Consider the following 19507-nt stretch of genomic DNA (forward strand, 5'->3'; position numbering starts at 1 on the left):
GAAATTTGCTTCCAGGTGCAAAGTTTGCTGTTCAGGTCCATCTCTTCCTACAAGAAGCTGCTTTTGCTACTTTCTATTTCATATATATTTGGACATCTCTAGTATGATAAGAATTGTTCTCCTACACTAATACAGTATCAAAAAATCACCTTATCCGCCATGTCAGTGCTGTCTTTCTTCTTTTTATAAATATCTCATAGTTTTCCTTGTTTCCTGGTGTACCATTTTTCTGGTAATAGTGGAAGATGATGGAATACATTCTGAGTTTAGTTTAAGGGCACAATTTACGACATAGCTGACGTTTTGAGAATGGAGGGGAACTGGTGTGACACTCACAATGATTTGACAGATCTGTTATCCTATTTCTTTGTCAACTGCGCACTTGCCTTATTAAGGGAATACTATGTAAGAAATTCATTGAAGCCATACCTGCTGGGTTTTTTTAAAGAAAATCGGAGAACAAAATGTTTCATGTAGAGATGGGCCCAGACAGGAACATCTGGTCCAAAATACCTCACCCTCTGGGGAAGTTCAGAGCCTCCTTGGCGTCCAAACGCCATCGATCTTTATCAACTGGATCCTACATGAAACAGTGGTCTGGAATCCCTTAAGGAAGTTTGGGTCCAGATCCAAATTTTGCAGTTCAGGTCCATCCCTAGTTTTATGTAATGTGATGTTGATGTTTGGGGAGGTGCTGTGGAACTTGAAGGTAGCTCATGGCTTCTCCTAAGGCACTGCAGATACAGGTGATAGAACATATTTTTTAATTTGCTTTACTGAATGATTGGCATCTCAGTGCCTGGCATCAAGCCATACAGATATCTTTCAAGTTTAGAGCAGGTCCTGAGACTGAACAGGTACACTGTGTGCTGTGATTCACTGCATGCTAGGAGGAGCATTTAACAGTTGGGATAGACTGAATAATCTGAAAGGCTGCAGTCTTAAACTGATACATTTCCTCCCTGATGTTACTAATAACAAGAAAAATATGAGCACTTCAGGGTGATCATAAAGACTTTCTGGTCTTTACTGAATGTACTCTCAGAGTATCTTTTAGAACAGGTTATTTGTTTACTTTCCCTGTCTATAAAAGTTTTTCTTCTTAAAATGTGCATATATTTACATTTCTATTTTACTACAATTCTGCTATGATTCTTATGAGGCCCATCATTGTTACAAATCAGGAATAAGAGTGAACCTTTTTTTTTTTTTTTTTTTTTTTTACTACCCTGCGCTACAGTATTAAGGAACAGTACATTTAGGTGGAAAGGAGCCTAACATGGCAGCCCTCCTATAACATGCTACTGTTACATACATAGCGAGGAAGCAGGGAAAGAATCCTTGGAACATTATACAAACAAAACGAAGGGCATGGATGTAATCTAAAAGTAACCTCTTGTTACTGCAAGTTTTGGAAGAGGGCCACAGGGAATAATATTTTCTTATAAAGCATCTCCCATCATGATGGATCCCCAAAATACTTTATAAAACATACATGTAGCACAACAAATGCAGCTATGTTTGGGTTATGGGGTAGCAGCCAAGCAGATAAAGGGCCCAACATACAGAGAGAGGTTTTGGTTTTTTTTTTCTTTACTAGGGAAATAGACAACCCTCCACCACCACTTTTGTTAAAAGAGTCTTCAATATCCATGCACCCCAGACATAACCATCATTGTTAAGGTCTCGGAGTAGATTCTATAGAAAAGCCTAAGCTAGACAGACAGCCTGATTTCCCACTGCATAACAGCAGTTTTACTCTGGTGAAACGCCATAGAAACCAATGGAGTAAAACCGGAATAATGCAGAGGTGAATCAAGACTTCTTTTACTACACTGATTTTTTTTTATTAAGTTTCACTAGTGCAAAACTGGAATAATGCACTGAATTAGGCCCGTAGAGCTAAGGGAATTGGCCCTTAATGGCCACCACTCTACCATCACACATTAAATAAAATCATGAATAAAAATAGTGAAGACTGACTAATATTTCACTGGAAGCCAAGGCCGGTGTCATATTTTTTTTATATTGTGGAATTCTTGGAACGAGACCATTAGGCGCCTCATGAAATAGAAGTGATTCCAATTTACAAGAAGAGAATGCCACTCAACTCACTGGCAGTGCTTTGTTTTTGTTTTTGTGTTGTTTTTTATGCTACTATTGGTGACCATTAGGAATGGTTTAGGGCCAAAACAGCCTTCATGTAGATCCACGCTGATAATTTTCTAGCCGGACTGTTGGATGCATTCACTTAGAATTCCATGTTTTGTGAAACAGCAAAAACAACTTGCCTGTTTCTATTTTTTCCTCCTTCATAATTCAATTGTATTGTCTTTCTGGAAAATGTGCTCTTGTAATTCAATATTACAATACAGGAAAATGAACAATATTGGCTTTTTAATCTGAAGTCACATCTCTTTTTAAGAACCCCCTAAAATACTGCATGCTAATTCTTTTTGGGCCCCATGATATATATATAGGACAGAGCAAAGTTGATCTGCAGCAGTTATCCTGCTACTGAACTCTGCCAATAAAGTGTTCCATACTCCAAGCAGATGTTTCTCTTTTGGGCTAATGGAGCTCTTGTAGACCATTTTCCTTCCCAAGAGAAAATATCAGCACATCTGGAGGTTGGAAGAGCTCCACTCAACAACAGAAGCAAAGTGCCAACAGCAGCAGCAGTTTAATAATAAAAATACCATGGATGGAACAGCAATTGTACTTTTTTTTTTTTTAATTTTTTTAAGCTTGTTCTCAAACACATTTTTCTTCCCTCAGGAAGCCCTTCTCTCATTTAGAATCACTTTTTGTTGTAGCAATTTACTTCCAGGTAAGGGGACAGGCAAGGGATCTTCTTCTGTAGCGGTGCCAGTGTTGGTCAAGAGATAAGAAAGTAGAATGTAGATTATGTACAGTATTTATCAATAAAATTCAGCCTTTACACAGATACAGTGTGTGGTAACTGACATACTGTAGCTATATCCTGCTCTAGTAAAGCTTTATAATCAGGTAGGCCTGTGATCGCACAGTGTAAGTCAGGAGTAAATACACTGAAGTTACTGGTGTTACACTCATTTTACACTAGTGTAAGTGGAAAAAAGAATAAGGCCCATTGTATCTCCTCCAAAAGAGAATGGTAGCAAACAGATCTGGGATTCCATAGAGCTTGAATGACAACCTGAATGTGACTAATTCCTGGAAACTTTGTAGGCACTTCTGGGAAGAAATAGCTTGTACTGGGTTTGAACAATAGCGAGTATAATAGAGCCTAGATTCTGATTGGTCCCGCTGAGCACTACTGTATAAAAAATAAGTGATAACATTACCCTGAGCATTTTGCTCAGTTTCACTTTATTTTACTCCTAGGGGAATACTTTGCCAAAAAATTAAAAATTCCGTGCACAATATTTTAAAATTCTGCATATTTTGTTTGTCAAAATAGAGTAATATAATCACACTGGTTTCAATTATTTTGGTAATTTATTTAAACTACAATACAATGGATGGAGAATGGGAGTCGGGAGAATTGGAGGAAATCGCCAAACCCCCTTTGTCTAATAGTAATGTAGCTAGGTTTGACCCTTTATTTCTAATTATTATTCAACAAATATATGCAGCCATATGCTCGGTGTTACATCATAGGCAACTGAAGAGAAAGTGAGGGCTGGGGGAATCAAACAAATAGTTTATATTGGCTATTGACCATCTCCAGAAAGGTAACAAACAGTTCATGAAGCACATTTTGATAGGAATTTTTTTCAGTCCAAAAATTTAGACCAGTTCTAGTCACTAAAGCACCATAAGCATTTACAAGGTCATACTGTCCTTTACACCAATCTGGCAATGTAAAGGAGGCTTTTTTTTACTCCTGGGGGAATTTACAAAGACAAAGGGAACAATTCACTAAGCAAGCAGGCTGCTACATTCTGCTCTGCCTGAGCGGACAGAGCCTGCCCCACACCTACCTCCTCAAAAACAACCCAAAGCCCTGCCCCTCCATGCCAAGTGTGCCATAATAGTGAGCAAGAGGGATAGAGTGTATCTCTCTCATATGCACGACTGCCCAGCCCCTCCCTGTGGTGATTTATGTCTCTACTGGCTGCTCTGGGTGCCTGAACCAACCTGCCTGAGCTGCTGGGGAGGAGCGCATGAATCATTTTGAAATCATTTTGAAAAAATATGCGGGGGACATGAATTCTGTGCATGCACTGTGACGCAGAATACCCCCTGGAGCATTATTTATATAGCAGCACAGCATCCAAGAAGAAAGAGGAAGAGCGAGTTCTGCGTTCTTCCCTACATCTTCCACCCCTTTCCCCACAACTGGGGAGGGGTGAATTGCCAGAAATTTCCCCTGCCAGCAAGAAGATGGGGGAGAGGGGAATGTGTTCCATATTTATCAGAAACTACTTATCAGGGCAGATAGGAAAAATGGAGTGCCCAAGAAAATCTACATATAGCATAGCACCTACCACCCCTTTTGATCATATGGGAGTAGGGACATACATACTAGATGCCCTGGAGCCTGCTGCTCACTCTCTCCCACCCTGTCTTTTGTATCAGTCTTTAGGCACTGGGTGCCTGGTAAATTTTCTAAGCTGTACAAATACTTGAACTGCCCTGAACAGTAACAGGCACACTGGTTATTGCCATTATTCGTCAGCTACCTTGACTTTTAGTGATATTTCTGCTGTTCATGTTGTGAGGAGGGGGACAGGAAATAAAAAGTAGTTTCCATTCTAATCCAGTTGAAAGGACTGGCAAAACAAAAGTAGCTCTCACATTTCCTTGCTGGGGCAGAAACATTTGGCTTTTAAATAACATCTTCTTGAGATTATTTACATAGTCTATTTGGCATTATCCATATCAGTTCATGCCCTTTGTGTGTTTTAGATAACATTGTTGTGTTTCCTTTGACTTAGCATTTAGTTCTCTGTGAACTTGCCAATAGTCAGAGCAGCACAGGACCTTCTCTATGTGATCCCTTACAAAAGCTGTTGATTAAGTAGTTATTCATTATTTCATATTGTAAAGTCACCTTTCACAATGAAAGCCTCAGAAGCCACTTTGGCAGATTCTCTCTGCTTCTGCCTCCAGCGCAGTAAGTCCATCTCTAGTGTTTACAAACTAGTGGTTCTCAAACTTTTGTACTGGTGACCCATTTCTCACAGCAAGCCTCTGAGTGCGACACTCCACCCCTTATAAATTAAAAACACATTTTTAAAATATATATTTTGCACTATTATAAATGCTGGATGCGAAGTGGGATTTGGGGGTGGAGGCTGACAGCTCAAGAACCCCGCGTAATAACCTCGTGACCCTCTTAGGGGTCATGACCCTCAGTTTGAGAATTTCTGGTTTACACCTATTGGCACTTATACAGCAAGAGAGTTTACACCAATCATAAGAGGGAAAGGACACAAAGGTCAGTGATATTTCTAGCTGATGTGGATACAGATTTTCTTGGAGTCTGTGCCTGAAAAGCTGAGCTAATTGGCAAAGTCCACCTCCAGATCTGAACTTCCCTGACTCAGGGATGTTCTAGTTTGGGCTTTTGGTTTGGCCCATTATATAAATCCAGCCCCCACCCCCACCCCCACCCCTAAATTTCAGATCCAAACTTCTCTGCCTCATATGTTCAGATCCAGCCAATTTCCATGCAAGACCCATGAATGCCCTATTCACAGCAGCACTTGTGTGTAAGTAATACCGAGAAAAAGTGATGATGGCACATGGAGGACGTATCTCGTTCACCAGCTGCAAGCACCAGCCACAAACTAATCTGAACACTGACCCACTTGTTAGTAACATGAAATTCAAAAGAGAGCAGAGATACACTTGTAACTCAAGAAAGAGAATTCTGATTGCTTGGGACTAGGTAAGCCATAAGAGTATTGTAATTTTATCTAGTCTAGAGGTAGCTAAGAACATTATGAGACTGTGCCAGGAAACAACTGTTCCCAGATTGCAAGCATGCATGAGCCATCATAAATGTCTTTTCCTTCATCTCCTCTGTTCCCTAATCACCGAATAGCACAATCCTTCAAGAGCGGAGACGATTAAAAAATCTATATGCCTTTTCCTTCTATCAAGTGAACCTCACTTTGTCGGGTAGACCAGTAGTTCTCAATCAAGCGTTCACATACCCCTGGGGTTAAGCACCGGTCTTCCAGGGGGTACATCAGCTCATCTAGATATTTGCCTAGTTTTACAACAGGCAACGTAAAAAGCACTAGCAAAGTCAGTACAAACTAAAATTTCATATAGACAATGACTTGTTTATACTGCTGTATGTACTATTTTATATGGTAATGTAACATGCGTATGTGCACTGTATTAGACATGGGTTTTATGTCATTTACTGATGCCGGCAAGCATGTTAATGAAGTTGATGTTGTCATGGGGTTTATGCAGGTGTGGTGTAAAAATGGATAGATTTTTAAAATGTGGAGCTGGAAGTGGCGACAGTGAAAATTGTAAGAAATTGAAAATGACTGGGGAAAAAAACCCTATTGTCAATTCTGCAAGGAATGTATTGCTTTTGGATTTACATCTGTGAATAGCGATCTATATCAAGCTTTGTTTCCTTTACAGAGAAACTCTATTAAATAATAGTTTGAAGCTGGTACATTTGCAATAACATCACTGTCCACAGCTCCTCATTCGAAGCCTCGCCTCTAGTTCCCTCTGTGTTTTTGCACTGAATTTAGTTCCAGGTCCTCACGGTCAAGGCTCTTCACAGTTCCTCCTTGGCCTAAATCTCTGCTGTCGTTTCAACCCACTCCCTTGTGGATTAATAATCAGGTGTTTTCAGTCTAACTTTAGAAACACTAATTTAATTTAGAAACGTCTGTCTTCTTTAAAATTTAGTTCCTAGAATGGAGACTGCCCTTTAAATGGGTTAGCAGTAACCTGAGTATGCTAGCATGTGCCACTCTTTTCTTCTTGCATCTATCTGCAGCATTTTAATACTGCTGACTGTCAGCTTTTCTTAAATTGGTTAAACTTCTGCATTGCTGTATCTGGCATGGATATCTTATGGCTTAAAGCTTGCCTTTATTAATAAATGTAGACCATTGTGCGAGGACCCCAGCAGTGATGCCAAATTGATTTGGGGGGCCCTGAGCCATTTAGCTTGGCCCATGATATGTTTTGCCTTTACATACTTTCTTGGTTGATTTTTCTTCTTGCCTCCACTTTGAAATATAGGGTGATAGTATCCAGATATTTTGTCAGTTGCCTGCAGATCCTGTGATACTTCTTGCTAGGTTGACATAAGCGTGTGTTAAAAATCACAACTCTGGCATGCATCCCTGTAATACTTACGTGATCCCTTTACCTATAAATATTCATGTTTCATTCATGGTGAAATGTTCTCTCCTGTTTACATGTGTGCTGGTAGGCAGAGGAGTTCTGTCCACATGTTGCCCCAGGGTTTTTTTAAATCTGCTTTATTGAATTTAAAAATATATTCTAACCACTGCATCTAATTACAAAGCAGACTAAATCACTTAGCTAAGCATTAGTCTGTGCTGTTTCATGTAGCATGATATTAATGTAGTAAATAAAACTACTACAGGGCTTTGTGCACTGTTGTCTGAAACATCTGGTTCTGGCCACTATCAGAAGACTGAATATCAGACTAGATGAAACCCATGTCCAATCTAGTATTACATATCTTATGTTTCTATGCAAATATAATCAGTTTTGAACCTAAGGCCTAATTCTCTGCACTGATAGAGTGCCATCGATTTCGGCAGGGATACTTCTGATTTACACCAGTGTAAGTGAAAAAGTTAATCAGGCCCAATAAGTTTAGAATGGGCCAGATCTAGGCCCAGGTCACATCTCCTTTGCAGCACTCTGGTGGTACAAAGCAAAGCAGCCATAAAGCTGATCAAATTGGGCAGCTGAGGAGTCCCCCCACTCCTCAGCTGATATGCCTGGGAATAGGGGGAGTGGCTGAAGTGCTGTGGCACTATCTCCAGTCAGGATAACTCACTAGCCTTCTATGATGCTGAGGGACAAACTGGATCCCAGCATCCCCAGGGACCTACCCAGAAAACAGAGATGGTAGGTCTCCTACTCCTCTAGTGCTGGTCTAAGCACAACCTGGCAAAACCCAAGAATATGAGCTATCAAGCCTACTCTTTCACGCTTCTTGTTAAGGGATCTGTCAAGGCAGATTCCCCAATCTGGCACTTCGAGTGCAGAAGGTGGGAGCCTGCAAGGATTCTAAAAATTAATACTGGCCACTCCAGGCTTGTATTAAACTCCCAAGGTTACAGCTTGTCTCTGACCTTGGATGTGTAGATGTTGCCACTACCCAAATGCAAAAACTCCCTTTTTGGAACCCAGGAAGGTGCACTTAGGAATTCCTTCCTGTGGGGTACTCTCAAGCCCTTTCATGCCCCCTCCAGGGAAGAGCTGAGAAAGAAAACAAAGGAAATTAGTTGTTGCTCCCAGTTAATTAAACAACATATGCACAAACCTCTTGGGACACCAAAAAGCCAATCCTGTTCTTAAAAAAGGTAAATTTTATTAAAAACAAAAAGAAAGAAAATACATCTGGAACTTCGGCTTTTGCTAGATTTAAAAAACCCACTTACAAAAATTAAACATCAAGAACCTTCTTGAGATCCAGCTTCAAAGTTACAAGCAAAACAAAAAGCATTTGGGGTTAGCACAGAGGAGTCCACAAGCCAATAAGAAACAAATAGAAATAAACCTAATCACGTCGTTCTAAACATTCCTGATCTACTTACATATCTGGGTTGTTAAATAAGTAGTTCTAAATATGATGTGACGATTTTCATATGTGGCTTTCAGCTTCTCACAGCATAACTGCTCCCTGTTCCCCTCTTTCCCAGAGAACAACAACACACAAAGGGAAAGCTTTTTTTTCAATTTTAAAAAGTTCTAGCCTTCCCATTGGCTCTTTTGGTCAGGTGCCCACTCCCTTCCTTTTACCTGGACTTTTTTAACCCTTTACAGGTAAAGTAAGTAGAGAACAACTAGCAAGAGGGACTTTATGGCTGGGTGGGGAGCTCCCCCCCCTTCATTTATCACAGGATCTCTAAATGGATTTGGCTTGAGTGAAAAGAAAGAGTTTTTACTCCATAGTTGCATAGGAAATTTTCTCCACCAGCTGTCCTGTCAACATAATTTACCTTATCTTGAAGTAAATTTAGAAAGAAGTGGTAAAAGGCAAGGTATCTGACTGCATTTTGTTTATATCTGAGCTGTTAAACCTCAACACTGGGACCCCCCCCCCCTTTTTTTTCACCTGTGTGTGCATCCTTTCCTTTCTTATGAGACTTTTTCTGGACAGCGAAAACACTCATCAAGGAAGAAATTCATTGCTCATTGAAACAGATCCAAGTTGAATGAGCTGCGAGAATGTGATCTGTTTTTGCAGACAAGTGATTTTCCCAGAGATGCAGAGTCCAATTTTTTATTTTCCTTGGAGGAAGAGGAAAGGGTTTTGCAGACTTTTCAAGGAAAGTCTGGGAGATGTCAAGATCCTAGACAAACCTTACTGAATTAAGTTTAAGTAGCTTAGTAATTCATTGCATTAAAACTGCAAATGTTTAGGTATTATTATGGGATTGTATGCAATGTCTCGGTCCGGGGGGGAGGGAGAGTCATGATGTAAATACTGGGAAGTGTTCTGAGCTTCAAAGAAGTATTTGAAACAATGGGCCAGACAAAAATGAATTTTTGAAGTTAAGTGGGTTTCCCAGAAAATCCCTAGGGGAAGGGGTATGCAGACACAGCCTGTTGAATCTTTCCCCTGCAGAGGGGACCTTGACCTTTGTCTGCTGATCAGCTGTCACATGGGAACAAGATCAGAGGCCCACACTGCATAAAGGAGTGACTTTCAGGTTCATGGGTGTTCTTGTTTTGAGTCTAGACGGTTATGAACCTGTTACCACAAAAAAAACCCTGTGTGGGATTCAAAAGACTGACTCCTACCAGAGTGCTTGTTGGAGTTGGAGTGATCTCTGGTAAGCTTAATAGCATGCATGTAGATTCTTTTTAACATGTTTTTTCTGCAATGCTTTCACTTCACAAATAATTGTTTTTGCTTAGGAAAAGTTGTGTGGTACCTTATAACTGTGGGCAATTACGCTGTTTACAACCTCTAAGGAGAACAGTAAAGTAAGCTTGCTTAGGCAGTCTGACTTGCTGGGGAATTTGCAGTGTACTGTGCAGCCTGGAAAAAAAACCCAGTCAGGAGTGAGAGAGATGCAGGTGTCCACCTACAAGAGTTGGTACCTAGAGGCAATGTGGCTTAGTGGATAGGGGGTCAGGGTTCTGTTCCTAGCTCTGTCCTGCAGTGTAACCTTTGGCAAGTCACTTCACCACTCTGTGCCTCTATTTTTTCTTTTTCTATTTAGACTGTAAATTTTTGGGGGGCAGGGACTGTCTGTTATGATATGTTTATACAGTGCCTAGCATAGTGGGACCCTCATTTTCAATGGGCTTAGCTAGGTGCTTCAGTAGTACAAATAATGCTACTTGTTTTGTGCAGCTTAGTTCTCACAGTCCTGTTCCTCTTTAAAACAATGGACAATGAAAGAATACATATGAGTGCACAAAGGTATCCAATAACTTGGTTGAAAACTGTAGTTGAACTAACCGTATGTATAATTACTGATTTACTCTATTTTTAAAAGTTTTTTTTAAATAACACTAATAGATAACTCCAATTTTATACTCGCTACTCCCACGCTTCTGATATTTGGTGGTAAAAAAAGAAAATTCTCAATAGTGGCATCACAACAGTGGGATCAACGTGTTCCTAGATGCTACCATAATGCAAATAAATAATAATTATAACTAGGGAGGGAAGGAAGGAGAAGGCTTAGACACGAGCAGCTGCTGGAAGGAGCTATGGGTCTGTTCAGCTTTTACCTTGTCAAATGGCTGCAAGGCTGAGCAATCCTCTGCTCCAAGAATTGCTAAAAAAATGTCTTGGTGCTTTGTGTACCAAGTGTACATGGAAATATAACTTCTTCCGTTTTAGCCTAATATTGGATGGAGTACAACCTGAATGTTTGGTAGGCAACAGGTTAATTCCTTAATTACAAGGTTACTTTCCCACTTCCCTTGGAGGGAGGTGTATCAGAACACTCTCACTGAATAGAGTTTGAAATTTCAAGGGTCTACTGATTTAACAGTTGAGAATGTAATGGGATAATTAAGGGATAATTTTCCAACTAGCTATTGATCAACAGGTGTGCTGAACCATATGAAAGGAAAGCCTGGGAAAGAAACCACAGGGAACTTTTGAGTGGGTTGGGTATATTAGACTTTTAAAACCTTGGGATATTGTGCAGGGAATTATCCTAGCCCAGTTGAAGCCAATAACAAACTCAATTTGACTTCATTGGGTCCAAGATTTCATCCTGTGTATTTTTGCTTTCCCCAGGAACTATACCTATAGAAGTGGGCAGAAGTTAACAAAAGCAAAAGTGGTTGTGACTTGTTCATTAAGAAAAAAAAAAACTTTTTTGGGGAAGGAAATGAGTGGTCATTCTTAAATGGATAGACCAATTGAAACAGATAGCCCCTGTTGAAGCTGCTCTTGTCTTTACCTGGTATTGGCTAAACCAAGTTGATAAAAGCATGTTCTTTAACTGCATCAGAAGTGAGCCGCACACAGTAGTTGTGCCTATATAACTGGGGTGTTTTCTGCTTATTTGCTTTCTAGAGAGATTTTTTTGAAGAGGGATTTTATATGGAATATTTGACTGATACTGCTACTATTTATAATCCTAAAGAACAGGTTATGGATTGACCTACAGTCAGTCATCTTGTGTTTTCTTCTTTGTTCTCACAACTCCCTCTGTGTGTTGCAGTGTCTGTGTGATTCTCCACGATTATTACTGCAGAGCAACTATGTGGCTGCAGGAACATATACATGGCTCTGGGCTGTGTAGAGAGGTTGGTTCCATGGGGTGTTTATTTCTGAATGTGGATCCACCTCAGTATTTGTACATAGTTCAGGTACAGGTTCTGGGGCTGGAACATATGTAAAGTGTCTCCAGGCAAAGCAGCTTTCATCTGCTCTGCTAAGAGATAGGTATTTTTATTAGCCATCTTGTGGGGGCTCTTATTCCCAGTTCTGATGTGGACTGACTTTGTGAGCTTGGGGAAGCAGTGTATACTTCTAGTGCCTCAGCTGTGAAATGGGGTTTATGAGGAGATCCAGAGATGGATTCTGATCTCACAGCATTTTATATCAGTGCAATTCTATTGATTTCAACAGAGATTATTATTATTTACACTGAAGTAGCAACTAGAGGCTGAGACCCATTGCAAACATATTACAAAAAGACAATCCTTGCCCAGAAGAGTTTAATACAAGAGGCAATAGATGGATATGATAAATGAGGAGGTGAGGAGGGGAGCACAAGGGAATAGTGACAGCATGAACACTGGAGTAAGAAGATGTCATAGCACGCTAGCTCTCCTAATTATTGTCTAGTGTTTTGTGGAAATCATGGCATATGTGGATTTAAAGGAGAATAATATACTTGGTATATGGAGTGAGATGGGAGAATGCCCAATAGTGCTTGTTGGAACATTTGATAAATTGGCAATCAAGGGCATGTTTATTAGTGGGGCAGAGTCAGGAGTCAACAGCTTGATAATATTTAAGAAATGATGGATAGAGTGGGGAGAGGCCATGAAGTACTTTAAAAGTGAAGACTAGTAGGTTGTCACTAGTGCAGTGCAGAAGGGGCGGGGTGGTGGTGGTGAAGTGAGCATTGGGATACAAAAAAGCCAGGGGAAATAGTCAAAGCAACGAGCCAAGAAGATATTTGCAGCAGCATTTTGATAGATTTAAGTGGAGAAAGACAGGATTTGTTAAGAAAGGAGGACGTTGCAGCAGTCAAGCTATGAGGTATTGAGTAGGGCTGGTCAGGAATATTCTGACTAAACATTTTACATTGGAAAATGTAGATTCATTGAAACTGGAACTGGTTGTAGGAAAGGGTCTGTGTTGACAAATCTCCTGATTTGAAACATTTATGAGGAAAAGTTCTCAAAATGGCCCCTTTCAGCATTTTCTAAAGGGAAAAAATATATTTTTCTGCTTCAAAACAGTTTTTTGTTTCAAAATTATAGTTAATTTATGCTAAAAGGGGTTAAAAATTAAAAAGGTCAGCACAAAAAGTTTTGAAATAATCAAAGAAAGATATTTTGATTGAGCCAATCTGAACTTTTTCAGAGTATGGGTTTGAGTAATGTTTAAGATTGACTTTTCATTCTAATTTGGAACAAGAAAAAATGTCAAATACCTTGCAAACTCTCATAAGATAGGAAAACCCTTTCCCACACACCGATAATAATGAGGGCCTGAACAAGAGTGATTCCTGAGTTATATTGGGTGTGAGAACTGAATCAGGCCCACTGAGGTGAACATCAAGATTTATTGACTTGATTTTGCTGTAGTCAATATTTACTTTGAGTAATAATAAATCCTGGTACTCACTGAAACAAGATGTCAGTGTATGTGATTGAAGGTGAGTGAGGTAATATCTTTTATTTCTATACATTCATTGTAAACATCATTCAGCATGAATTCAATCCAAGTGTATAAACTGAAAACAACCTTTTCCTTCTAAACCAACTTTATGAAAAGGTTAATGATGCAAAAGGAAAAGCTATTACTTATGCCCTAGAAGGCAATTTTATTGAGGTTTTTCTACCATATAGTAGAAGAATACCCTGTGGTATAGAAAGGCATGTAAAAATTGGATATAAACAATTGAATAGAATATTTTAGAACAATAGCAAAAGTTCAGTTCAAGTTTGGTTGTAGATATGGTTGACGATTTGGGAATGGGCGGGTGGGGTCTTATTCTTTTCCACACTGGTTCACCCATCCCTAGACCTTGGCCTTTCTTATGCGGGATTCTTGCTACACAGAAAATACACTTTGGGCCCATCATTAATTAGAAAAATTGCATGTCTATACTGGAATAAAAGACCTGTGGCACAGCCATGGCTGGCCTGGGTCAGCTGAATTGGGCTTGGGCTGCAGGGCTAAAAATTGCTGTGTAGACATTTGGGCTCCAGCTAGAGCGGAGGCTCTGGGACACCCCCCCCCCCAAAAACTGGTACACTGCAATTTTACAGATCTACAGCCCAAGCCTCAGGAGCCCAAGTTAGATGACTCAGGCCAGCCTCAGGTGTTTAATTGCAGGGTAGACATACCCAAAGTGACCACCTGGATCTAAGACACTCAAACTTTGTGAATGTTCAAAATCCGAACCTGGATCCAAATTTTGAGCCCATCTCTGCTGTTAAATAAACATAACATGGAACTCTGACAGGTTTGTTTTTCAGGAAGTGAGTTCCCTGCTTAGATCTCAGAAAGATGTGGAGAGCTGAATAATGAGGCTGGGCTGGGGCTGACAGACCAATCGAGTTTCCATGGGACTTGGGAGACTTATTTCATTGTGATGTGAAACCATTTGTTTTTTTATATATATATATATATATATATATATATACCAGGAAAATAAAACGTTGGAGAAATAATTTGACATAAATTTTGTTTTTTCACTGCTGAATCAGTAGATTCACTCTACCTTTTACATGGACATTTGGTGTTTGGTTTACTTTCTCATGGCTCCTCCATCAGGAGAACTCTTCAGTGCACCCACAGTTGAAATGTCAACTCCCAACCCGTAACAGCCATGTATTTGAACTGTAACCAGTTTCTCCCATTGATAAGGGCTTGTCTTCATTATGGGGGTAAGTCGACCTAAGTTACGCTACTCCAGCGACGTGAATAATGTAGCTGGAGTTGGCGTAGCTTGGGTCGACTTACCCTGGTGTCTTCACTGCGCTGCGTCAATGGGAGATGCTCTCCAATCAACTTCCCTTACTCTTCTCGGGGAGCAGAAGTTCCGGGGTTGATTGTAGAGCACTCTGCCATCGATTTAGCAGGTCTTTTTTAGACCTGCTAAATCGATCCCTGCTGCATCGATTGCAGTGGCATCGATCTCCCCATAGTGAAGACCAGCCCTAAGAGAGGAAAGCTTACAGCTGTGGAATTCTTATCAAAGAGTGGCTTTGTGTCAGTTTTGTATAATTTTAATAAACATTTACATTTCAGTCCCATGGAACTGTACTTGAAGTCAGTACCTGGTATAGTATAGTTCTGATTTTCAATGTATATGATGATCTTTCCATAGCTTAAACAAACCAAACTTACCACAATATTGAATTATTAGGGGGATCACCTAGTAAATATATCAACTGTCCTAAACCATGTTATATCCACAGAAGCATGAGTTATATTGCATTTGTTTATATCATTTGAATAAGCATTCTCAGTACTGACCTAAATGCAACAGAGTTTTCAAAAAGATTTTTCTTCCTGGGGCTAACGTATGTAAGTACAAGTACATAAGCAATGGTGAAAGATGTATTAAGCTGTGTAGTATGTATAACTCGTGTACTGGGGGGGACACTTTTTTCTCATTGCAGGAAACACAAACTAACACGGAAGTCAACTAATGGAATTACTGAGAAATAATGGGATCACATTGCTTGCAGTAGACGGTAGAGAAGGTCACTAGTGGATACACAATCTCTTACAAGTGCTAATGTAGAAAGCAAACTATCTTGACACTGGAACAGTTAGAATAAAGTTAAAAGACCAGTTAATAAGAAAAGAAAGATGGTATTTGGAGTGAAGAAACTGTCTGACCTGGGAATCACAACAGACTTTAAAATCCAGCTCTCAAATGGATTCCAAGAGTGGTGCATAATGAATGATGTTCTAGAAGAATTATGGGCCCACTTTAGAGACGTCTGCTGGGAAGCCTCCACAGCTTCACGTGGATCAAGCAAATCAAGGAAAGGCACGGATATGGACATTGACTGAAGAAACAGAAGCCTTAAAAAAAAGGCAAGCACGGGTGGCATGACAAGGAGAACAACACACACTACAATAGGAAAGATAAAGAAATTGTGCTGGAAAGATGAGAGAAAATGACTTTAAAAAAGTGAGACGCCAAAGAAGCATCAGTCAGGGGTGACTCAAAGAACCTGTTCGAGGTGTGTAAGCAACTATCACCACAGTTCCAGAGTCACAGTGGTGTCATAAAAGTGAAAGATGGAAGAGTGTTAACCAAAGAAGCAGAACTAAAAGGAATAATAGTGAGAACATTTTAATTAAGTACTCAACCAACCAGAGGCAACAATTCCAATTGATGAAGGTGAAGAATTAAATACCTCACTGCTAGAATTTTCAGAAGTAGAAGCAGAGGAAACAATTAAGCAGCTAAAAAATGGCAAAACACCTGGTCAAGATAAAAATCACTGCTGAAATGCTTAAAGCAATGCTTAAAAGGGAGGAGGTGATCGTAAATGAAATACATTAACTTTGTAATATAGTTTGGGAGAGAGACTTCTGCCTATAGGAGTAGAAGAAAGGTTGATCTTTAGATTACAATGGCAGACTATAGAGAGACTGATTCAAGAAAGAAGGCTGAAGTGGTTTGGACATGTTATACAGATGTCAAAACCTGTATTCCTAGCCCTTGATTGGATACCACTTGGTAGAGGACAACAGATGATAAATAGGAAAACCGTTGAGAAAAATATGGCTGTCATGGAAACTGGTCAAGAAACATGGCATTAGACAGACAAAGGTGGAAAGACTGGGTTGCTTCATGTGTCACAAGGCATGAGAGCATCTTATAATATATGAGGTCTTTGTAACTTTTACATTCATTTACAGCTAAACAAATTGTAAAAGCATTGGGTATGCATTTTATAAACACACATTAAGTATATACTAATAGTAATATTCACTTATTGCCAATACACCCAACATACAGAGATGCAGAGGTTAGTCTAGTGCTTAAAGTCAGGGACAGGAAGTTAGAGCCTCCTGGGTTCTGCCATTGGCTTGCTGCTTGACCTTAAAAAACACCTATCCATTCTGTGACTCCTTTCACTCATCTGTAAATTGGGTCTTATATCTTATAGAAGTTTTCTAAGACTTGTGTGCATATTTGTGAAACACGTTGTGGTTCTCAGATGAAAGGGGCTGTATAAGTGCAGTTATTAATATATCCCATAGACCAAAAATATACAGTATAGTTGATGGCAAAGTCACCTGTACAATTTTTTGGACTTTTCTGGCAGGAGTTTGGTTCAGTTCCAGTTCTTACTTGGTCAACACTCTTTCACTTATCCCTAGTTAAAAATGCAGAGCCAGGTCCTATGAGGCTCAGCTCCCTCATCTTCCATTAAAAGTCGAGAATGCTAATTGTCTTGCAGGCTCAAGATCCTTAATGGTTCAAATTCATTTCTGATGTAAATAGAGTTCAGTGGAGTTACATCAGAAATGAATTTGAACTGTTTAGGACCAGTCTCTGTATTTATAACTATGGATAAGTGAAAGAGTGGACAAAATAAGAACTGGAACTGAACCATACTTCTCCCTCCGCCCAGTTATTTCCAAAGTAAGGAACAATTAATGAAGTTGAAAACAATACTCATGTTTGAGAAAGTCAGATATAATGGATTTTTCTCACCTCTTGTATATTGTCTTATGAAATATAGTAAAACAGACTAGTGATTCACATTGTAAAATTATTTGCTTGAAAGCCTGCTTGTATGAGACACAAACATACTATTTATAGGCCATGCTTGAAGACAATCAAGAGTATCTCTGGCAGAAATTTTGGCTGAAGTACAAATCAAATTGATGGATCTATAAGCCTCTAGGATATTCTTGTTATATTGCTTAATAACAGAGATGTGATTGTATTTCCCTTCCAAAGATCAGTATAATTACCTGTTTCTAAAGGATGAGCCTTGGCTTCAAAGACTGAATACAGAATTGGACTCTTCCCAAACTCTGGTGGTATTTAGCTTCAGGTCCTGGTTTGGTCCCATTAGAGAGAATGAGAGCCACAGAATTTGGACACTGATTTAGATTCAAATCCAAAGTTCAGATTGGTTTGGATCTGGGATTCTGTTTTAGGCCTGTCCAAGTCTATTGTAATATGTGTGAAAGGTTTAGTCAGGGCAAGAGACCACTAATCCATTTTTCAGTATGCACTGCTGCTGGATTCATATCCACTTTATTTAATCACAATTTTATTAAATCTCTTACTAACTCACTTAAAACATGGCAAGGTGCTCTAGTATTTTTCTTGACTTTGTGGAGTTCTAACCTCCTCCTGTACTACTGTTTAGTATGCACATTAAGATAGCCATCTGGTTTATTATAAGGAGCCATTTTATGATAACCCTATTCATGCAGAATAATATCTGACTCTATGAATAATTTCATTCAAGTCAATCAAAATATTAGCGAAGGAAGGTTCTACCAATCCTGAGTGAGGAGATTAAAGTAAATGGCAGTAATATTCCCACTAAAATCCGGTAACACTACTACAAGTATCAGAGTGGTAGCCATGTTAGTCTGTATCAGCAATAACACTGGACACTCAATAACAGACTTAAAAGTGGCAATTCTTCAACAACAAAAACTTCAAAAACAGACTCCAATGAGAAACTGCAGAACTGGAATTAATTTGCAAACTGGACACCATCAAATTAGGCCTCAATAAAGACTGGGAGTGGATGGGTCACTACAAAAACTAATTCCCCCCCGCTGATACTTGCACCTTCTTGTCAACTGTTTGAAATGGGCCACCTTGTTTACATTGGCCTCATTAGCACTACAAAAGTGATTTCCTCCCCTTCTTGTCAACTGTTGAGAATAGCCCACCTTAATTGAATTGGCTAGTTAGCACTGACCCCTCCACTTGGTAAGGCAACTCCCATATTTTCATATGCTGTGTATTTATACCTCCCTACTGTATGTTCCACTCCATGCATCTGATGAAGTGGGTTTTAGCCCACGAAAGCTTATGCCCGAATACCTTTGTTAGAATCTAAGGTGCCACAAGGACTCCTCATTGTTTTTACTACTCCAGGTTATGAACGCCACTGGAGGAGATTGTAGCCATCCCTCCCCCATAGCCTCGGAGGGAGGCCACGCCCCCTCAGTACCGCACCTCTATCAAGATTAGGCATACCGGGATATTAGTCTCTGAGGCCCTGTCCTTCTAGGCAGGGCCAAGTAGCAAGTAGTCCGGGGCTCTGACCTCAGGCAGGGCACAGCAACAATACAGTCTAGAGGCTCAAGCCCTCAGGCAGAGCAGAGTGACAGTCTAGGGCCTGTTGGCCTGGCTCTGGCAGACATCAGACAAATGCAGGCCTCTCGGCCTAAGATGGGGAGGCTGCCACCTCCGGGGTGAGGTTGGCAGCAGGGGGTACACACTGGGCCCACCCTACCCCACTGGGTCCCAGCGTAGTGCCCTAACAGTGGCGGATGGTTCTGTCACCGGGTCAGCAAGGATCCAGCCAACACATACTGACCAGAATTCTGGCCACACAACCAGACTATTGTCTGGTGTCCCTGGGCTACTTCCTACAACCTCCTTGCTGCATACCTTTA

Source organism: Chrysemys picta, chromosome 1 (genome assembly GCF_011386835.1).
Source record: "Chrysemys picta bellii isolate R12L10 chromosome 1, ASM1138683v2, whole genome shotgun sequence".
Taxonomy (NCBI): Eukaryota; Metazoa; Chordata; order Testudines; family Emydidae; genus Chrysemys; species Chrysemys picta.